This window comes from Scatophagus argus, chromosome 6 (genome assembly GCF_020382885.2).
Source record: "Scatophagus argus isolate fScaArg1 chromosome 6, fScaArg1.pri, whole genome shotgun sequence".
Classification (NCBI taxonomy): domain Eukaryota; kingdom Metazoa; phylum Chordata; class Actinopteri; family Scatophagidae; genus Scatophagus; species Scatophagus argus.
Window position 1 is genome coordinate 26,338,565 of NC_058498.1, and position 8,008 is coordinate 26,346,572.

Sequence of the window (8,008 nt, forward strand, 5' to 3'; positions counted from 1 at the left end):
CGGAGCAGACCCCGGCTCAAGATGGGCGGCCATCTGCCTTCACCGATTGGGTTGAGAGAGAGAGAGAAAGAGAGAGAGAGAGAGAGAGGGAGAGGGAGAGGGGGGTGGGGCGTGAGAGAAGGAGCACACAAGCAGATATGCATAGCAGCAGTAATAATACAGAAATATTGGAACTGTTGATCAGTGTTTCCCAGCCTTTTTTGAGCTGCCTCATATCTCTAACTTTAGAAAGAATGCGCGGCGTGCTGACGGGCAAAAATGTTAGGATCAGTTGGTTGCTCCACCCGCAACCGCACGGTGTCCACACAGAGCGCCGACTGGGTGAAATCGGATGCCCCCGCACCCCCACACAACCGTGTGCTGCAGCACATAGGTGTGCATCTTGTTTTTTTCTTCTTGTAAATACTTCATTTTATATTATTATTATTTGTTATTTCATATTTTGTATGGTGCACAGGAGAGAGAAAAATCCGGTTCTTCCTTGTATGGTCACACGTACTTGGCAAATAAATGTGGCAGGATGCAATCGGTGGTCCGATCAGTTTCAGCTGGGTTGGGATTTTGGCCAATCATTGTGGGAGGAGATTGCTTAAAAGCGGGTAGAGAGCACCTGTCTTCCTTTTTTTGGCCTGTCAGAGGCTGGGTCGTAGCACTTCCTGGCATTCCCCCAGTTCCGTCCCGGCGTGGTGGTAGAGGCCATTGGGGGTGCGCTATGCTCCACTGACTGCTCGCTGCGGGTAGGTGTGTTGTTCTCCGGTGTTCTCCTATTTGGCGTTGTACTTGTGGCAACCTGTGCGTTTGTTTGCAGGTTGTTTCTGTGCGGCGTCTATTCCTCTCCTCCAAGCTGTGTCGTCCAGGACTGCCTGATTGGTATGTAGGCTAGCGCTTCGGTCCCTCCTCCAGCCACTTCTGAGTTGTTTATGCTGTATGATTATGATTGTAGGGGGAAGTATAACCCAGCTGCTGCGCAGTGTCGGCCGATCAGCAAGGGAAACCACTGCTGCTTTGCCTCGTACCGGAGATTGTTTGGTTGCAACCGCGGCTAACGGCTTTGCCTCGTACCGGAGATTGTTTGGCTGCAACTGCGGCTAACGGCTTTGCCTCGTACCGGAGATCGTTGGCTGTAACAGCGACTAACTGCTCTGCCTCATACCGGAGATTGTCGTTGGTGACAGAGATTGCCCGCTTCCGCTTTACGCTGGATACGGCATGCCGTTCATCTGCTCCCCAAAAATACACCCAGAGTGAGAAGAGAGCCTGCACAGAAGAAGTCTGTGAAGAAGTCTTCAGGACGAACCCACCCCCACCTGCCCCCATCACCCAAAACCTCTCGCCACAAAAACAGCTTCTTTCCCTCTGCTGTCAGGCTCATGAACACATGAGAAGTCAACCACTGACACCCCCCAGCCCCCTCACACCAACACACACACACACACACATACACACACAGAGTCACACACTCTCCCCTTGCACATTCAGTTCCCTGGCATGTCATCACTCTGCACTTTAAAAAATATGCATGGCCATCTGCAAATGTTTACCTCCACCGTTGTATATACATATATATATATGTATACAGACTTTTGGCATTTCACTATTTATCGCTTTTGTTCTCTTTTCTTGTGTTTGTCTGCTGCACCAGATACTAAAACAAATTCCTCGTAGGTGGAACCTACCTGGCAATAAAAGTTTTCTGATTCTGATTCTGAAGTGTGGACTGGTGAGGCCAGTGAGAGACTGTTTCCAGTCTACATGGTCAGAGTGGAGTCAGAGGGACAGCTGAAGGCAGCCAGTGCTGGGCAAGTGAATTAAACTTGTTTTTCAACAGATTTAATTCCAACCCCACCCCCTCTATCACCCATCCTCTCCCCTCTTCACACATCTCCAGGCCAGCAGACACTACCACCATCAACCGACCACCACTGTCTTCCACTCCACCTCCCATCACCCCCCTGTCTTCACACCACTTCACGCCGCGACTTCACCTACAACACCAGCAGATGTCACCTCCAGAAGTTCTCTAATGACTCAGCCATTGTTGGCTGTGTGTCTGAGGGGAATGAGACGGAGTACAGGTCAGTCATCATGGACTTTGTGGACTGGTCTGAGCACAACCACCTGTGCTTAAACACCAGTAAAACAAAGGAGATGGCGATTGACTTCCGGAGAAGGACACGACCACTTACACCGGTGAACATCCAGGGCTCGGACATTGAGATGGTGGACAGTTCTGGGTGTTCACCTCAACCATAAACTGGACTGGTCACATAACACCGATGCCCTGTACAAGAAGGGACAAAGTCGCCTCCACCTTCTGAGGAGACTGAGGTCCTTTGGAACCGGGCAGCACGGACCGGGACAGAAAGAGACTAAATAAGCTGGTCAGGAGGGCCAGTTCTGTCCTGGGCTGCCCACTGGACTCCGTGGAGGAGGTGGGTGAGAGGAGGATGTTAGCCAAGCTGACATCTATCATGGACAACACCTCTCACTCTCTGCATCGGACAGTGGAGGCTCTGAGCCTCGGTCAATTTGTTTTGTTCTCTGATTATTGTATTCATAGGTTTCAGAGGTGTCTGTTTGGTGCCACATGTAGGAGAGGAGCACTATTTCACCTCCTCCCGTGATGTCTTCTCTTCTGTTCTTCAGTGCCAAGGGTAGACTGCCCTGTCACCTAGTCAGCACACAGGGATTATTCTGCCCCTTTGTGTGTGTGACTCACGCCTGACCCAGTTGGGTCAGTGTTTGCTGCCTGGAGGTCCTGGTGGACCTCAAAGAGGGACCGCTGCTGCACACTGGCTCCAGTGGTACCAGGTGTCTCCTTTACCCTTCAGTTGGACTGCATGCAAGGTTGTCTCCACCACCTGAAATGGTCCAGTCCACCTCTGCTCTGACCACTTGCGTTTGATTACCCGGAACAGGACCCAATTCACCTCTGGTGACGAAGCCTTGTGCGCCCCCTCGTGTCGGTCCATGACCTGTTTGGCAAAAGCTGAACCGAGAGCCTGCAGTTCTTTAAAATATGATCTTGTGGTCAGGTTTTGTTTGTCTTCACCAATCCCAATTAATGTTGTTATGGGACCTGGAAAAGCTCTCCCTGTTTGTAGCTCATGAGGAGAGAACCCTGTGCTCTGGTTAATGGAGCTTTGAATGGACATGAGCGCCAGGGGTAGGGCATCTAGCCAGGTGAGGTTAGTCTGTGCACATATTTTTGCCAATTTGTGCTTAACTGTTTGATTCATCCTTTCAACCTTGCCCTGTGATTGCGGGTGGTATACCGCGCCAAATGAATGTTTCAGCCCTAGCATTGCCTCCACTTGCTGGAGGTCTTGATTTTTGAAGTGAGTCCCATTGTCCGATCGAATTTTCTCTGGGAACCCATGTCGAGGAATGTAGTGATTAATCAGAAACTTAATCACCAACTTGTTATCCTCCCTTTTTGTTGGCCACGCCTCCGGCCACTCTGTATACACATCTACACACATCAACATACCTGTACCGTCTTACTGTGGTTATCATATCTGTGTAATCTATGATAATTTCTTTCCCTGGTCATACTTCGAGAGGATGCTTACCCAGTTCGAGTTTGATGGTCGGTCTGGCATTGTAATTGGTGCAAAGTTCGCATGTTCTTACCCAGTGTTTTACCATATCTTTCAAGTGAGGATGCAACTAGTTCTCCAGGTTTCTCAGCATCTGTGCCGCTCCCACATGTCCTACTCCATGCGCCTCCTCTAGCGCTGTTTTTCTCATGCCTGGGGTAGAATAAGACGTCAACAGAATGCCATTAACAACCGCTTCTGTTCCAGAAACATCAAGGTAGAATGGAAACGTGTAGTCTGGTAAGGCCAATTCAGTGGTAGTAGCCAGTAGCAGTAGCAGTAGCCAATTTTTGGAGACATGCAGTCACTTAAAGCCTATTTGAGGACCTGATTGAACAGCCCTGGTGACAGTGTGAACCCTTGTGGCAGCCTGGTGTACCCCAGCTGTCGACCCTTGTAGGTAAATGAAAAAAATGTCACAGCACTCTTCTGGTTAGGAAGGTAAGCCATGTTGCATGTCAATCAATGCGATATGTCTTAGCTTAGTAGTGAAGATGAGGGATTTGTGTGAGTGTCCAATCAGTCTGAACCAGAGCAAGTTTAACCACGCCTCCCAGTTCTTTTGTCTGATGTTTAGGATGTAATGCTAGTGAGACATGAGGAACCGCCTCTTCTGACACCATATACCAATCTAGTTGATCTTCTGTGAGCATGACCGCTGCTACAACTCCCTCTGGAGCCACATATATGTTGGTGGAGTGTATTTGCCAACTTTTACCTTGTAGCTGTTCTTGGAACCCGTCTTGATACCACACAGTTTGCAGTCTGTCATAGAAGAGGGTCACGTGGGCTGGGTCAGGAGGAGAGATGTAGGGCTCGAGCAGTGAGATCCAGGGTTTCCACAGCAGGTAGGCCGAGAGGATGTCGTAGATGTCAGCATACTGCTCTTCCACAGACTGGAGGAGGTATTGCCCTATGGTTTTCAGACCTGTACAGGGGAGTCTGGTGCCGTCTGGCAATGTCACTATGAGCGTCCGGGCTACACAGTATGGATGCCCCCAGCTTGATGAGGAGATCTCTCCCCAATAGATTGACTTTATAGACAGCATCGGGCCTGCTGTCGTGGTCTCTCTATGGTGTGTTCCCCACTCCTCCCAGTCATCCCAGTTCACCATGGGATACTGGATACTGTAGGTGCTGCTTGGTGATTGAGTCCCTGCGTCAAGTCTGGGCGTGGTGGATCGCCTCAACCTCGGCCCCGCCCTCGTTGCGGTATACTGGAACAGTCTTTCACCCAGTGTCTTTGTTGGTTGCAGTAGTAGCACGTTTCCTCCCGGCTGTCCCTTTGGCGGTCCGCCCCTTCCCTCACATCCTCTCGTCCATTCTCCTCCCCATTGTGGCCAGCCCCCGGAGCTTCCTCCTCTGCCATATGGTGGGTATCTCAGGCAGCTTTTTTCTATCTAGGGGGAAACAGGAAACAAATCATGAGTATCATTATTCTCAGCAGTAACAATTACATTCATGGCTTCACCTTTTTCTTTTCTCTTTTTGACATTTACTTTTTGTCTGGCCTCGTTCAGTTGTAGCTTCAGTAATTGACCCTGAAGCTCTTTAATAGTGTCCCGCTCCTTTTGCTGTTCGTCTTGTGCTCATGTGAAGTGATGCACTAAATGTTTTTTTTTTTTTCTCTAACCTCCTCTGGAACACCCTCTAACACCGCCTGTCTGTACCATTCCCTTTGTACCCCTTTTGGCCCTGGGTGGACACCTGTGTGTTTGATCCACGTGTCCTTACATTTATCTAGAAACTCGCATGGGTGCTGTTCAGGCGCCCACTGTAATTTTGGAACCATTGCAGCGTTGGGCAATGGATGCTTCTCTCTCATTGCTTTGCCTATGTCAGTGCTTACCCTAGCGAATGGTGTGTTATCAGTAGAGCGTCTCGTATTAGCCTCCTCCTAAATCTCCCTCAGGTCTGCTCCCGTCATGCATCCAGCTGCCACCGCTCTAAAGTCTCCAAGCGCCAGAGTCTGTCCTGCAGTGAGACTATCTAGTTTGTTTAGCCATAATCCTCCACCTTCTGCCACTGGGGGCATTTTATCAACTATCGCTTGCACATCACCTAGTCCAAATGATTTGTATTAGACTCCCTTGCTGGTGGCGATTAAAGGAAAAATGTTCGCAGTTGAGTGTGTGTGTTCTCTCAAGGTCATAGGGTGTTTATGCTGCTCATGGGGCGCTTCATCCTCGCCTGGTAGGAGTGTGTGTATGGTGTGTACTATTGTATTGATGGCCTTGTCTTGGCAGTGCGCGATATTCTGACACTGCTGATTCGTTATCTGTCTGTTCTAGTGACTGTGTTGAGACTGAGGCGTTATCTAACACTCATTTGGCTGCAGAGGCGGTGGGTGTTGTGTATGGTATACTTACGAAAATTTGTCCTTTCTCTATTTTCACTGTTGGGTACCTTCCCTGGGGGACTCATGGTGCAGTGGAGGAGCGTAAGGTGGGGGTCGGACCGGTGTGTTGGCCTCCTTCTTCTCGCTTTTCTGCTCTTCTTTCTTCTCTTGGTGTAGATGATCGGTACCCTGCCACCAGACCGCCAACTCGGACCATTCTCTCCTCTCCTCCTCATATGCTTTCCCTTCCTTCCTCCATTTTCCTTTCTTTAATAAACTTGCTGCTTCTTTCTGCCTCCTGGCCTCTACTTTCTTAGCCTTGTACTCTATTACCTTACCTTCTATTATCTTTCCCAAGGACACTCTGTCCTTTAACTCTTTCCCTGTCTCCTTTCTCCATCCTTCTATCTTCTTTTTTACTCCCTCCATTTTCTTGCACTTTTCTTTCTCTTCAGTCACCCCTGTCCCTGCCAGTATTATATCGCTGACAGAGGTTTCCACCGACCCTAAGGTCCCCAACCTCCGTCATCTAAATCCTTATTAAACTCACCCTCCATCCTTAAAAATGATTATACCAATTAATTAATTAACCAACTAATAATTAATTAAAATCTAAATTCATCAGTCAGCCGGTGTATATGGGATTCACCCAAGCCTACAAGTCTTATTCAGTGAGCAGAGCAAAACATCCAGTCAGTTTGTATGGAGTTCACCCGAGCAACTGACCCTTGTGACAAAAACCAGCCACTCCGTCCCCTCGTCAGAGGACGGTGGGGTCCGCCACGACCAAGGACAAGATCTACAATTGATCTTTTTACCTCTTTTTTCCTTTTACTGTTCCAGTTCCTTACTTTGTTTTTCATTTATTCACACTTTATTCTTTTTAGCCTCTGAATATTCAACAGACTCTTAATTTGGAAACTTCACACTTGCAGACACAGAATGCCTTCTTATTTAAGAGTATTCAATATGCAGAATTCGTTACAACAGGTCTCTGCTTTACCTTTGTCGACCTTAGGTCGACCAGAGCGCTGTGTCCTCAGTGTGTAGTTTGGTTTTAGGTCCGATCAAACAACTCCTCACATCCCGGACTGTTGAAGCACACTTGCTTCCCCGAGTAGGTTGATGTGAGAGAGTTGAAACAGAGTGGTTGAATAGCCTTAAAACAGAGTTATTTATTTAGAAACAAAGATCTTTGGAGATCCCACCACAGAGTACAAGTCTGTTTCAGCCAAACACCAAGTGGGATCTAAAGCACTCAAGGAAGCACATCATTATATATACTTTAAGATAACACCGGTTGCTAGTCTCAGCACCTTTCCACTCAAGCCAGAGGGGAGGGGTGGTGTATCAGTGTCTTCGCCTGTCGGTCAGAGTGACTTGAGATATGGTGTCCTTCTCCTACTATGCATGATGCCTCTATCTCCCTCAGAGTGTGCAGTACTGAGACAAACAACCAGTTCTACATGATTATAACATCATGAATTATACCAAAGTATATAACAGAATAAGGCACAGTCAATATTTATTAATCCACCAACACTGACATGCAAACATTTTGTTTTACTAAACAGTTCCAAACAGCTTGCCAGCATAACTTTGTACAAATGTAACTCATACAGGAGGAAATAGGACTTTGTTCAGAACCATTTCTGCAGCGGATATATAGTACATTTAAGAAATCATAATCCTTTATTGACCCCTCAGAGGGGAAATTTGGGTGTTACAGTAGCACAAGGACAGAAATAAGTAAAATAGAAAACTCATGAAAATAAAGAATTCAATGTACGTTCACATGCAGTTATAAATCAGATACCAGAAAGATTTTGAAACTTGTATGAATCCAGAGTGATGCCATTGACACACAGGATAGGTCAGTTCTAGTACAAGCAGAAGCAGTAGCATTCACACCAGAAATGCATTTTTCATGTTAGGTAAATGATTCTGCTCCCCTTTTCTAATTATGTATAGAGCTGGGCTCCATTTCAGAAATCAGGTTTAATAAAAACTCTGAGTAAGTTAAGCCTGAAATGAGGGAAACTCTGGGTTAACCATTCAGCAAGGAAGGTAA

At 47.5% G+C, this 8,008-nt stretch overlaps 1 long non-coding RNA gene across 1 annotated transcript; it reads left to right on the plus strand.

Moving 5' to 3' along the window:
* Positions 1-535: 535 nt before the first annotated feature.
* On the plus strand, positions 536-1,036 carry LOC124060188. Its single transcript, XR_006843528.1, has 3 exons — positions 536-737; positions 809-870; positions 944-1,036. It is a non-coding gene; the product is annotated as an uncharacterized LOC124060188 (long non-coding RNA).
* The last annotated feature ends 6,972 nt before the right edge of the window (positions 1,037-8,008 follow it).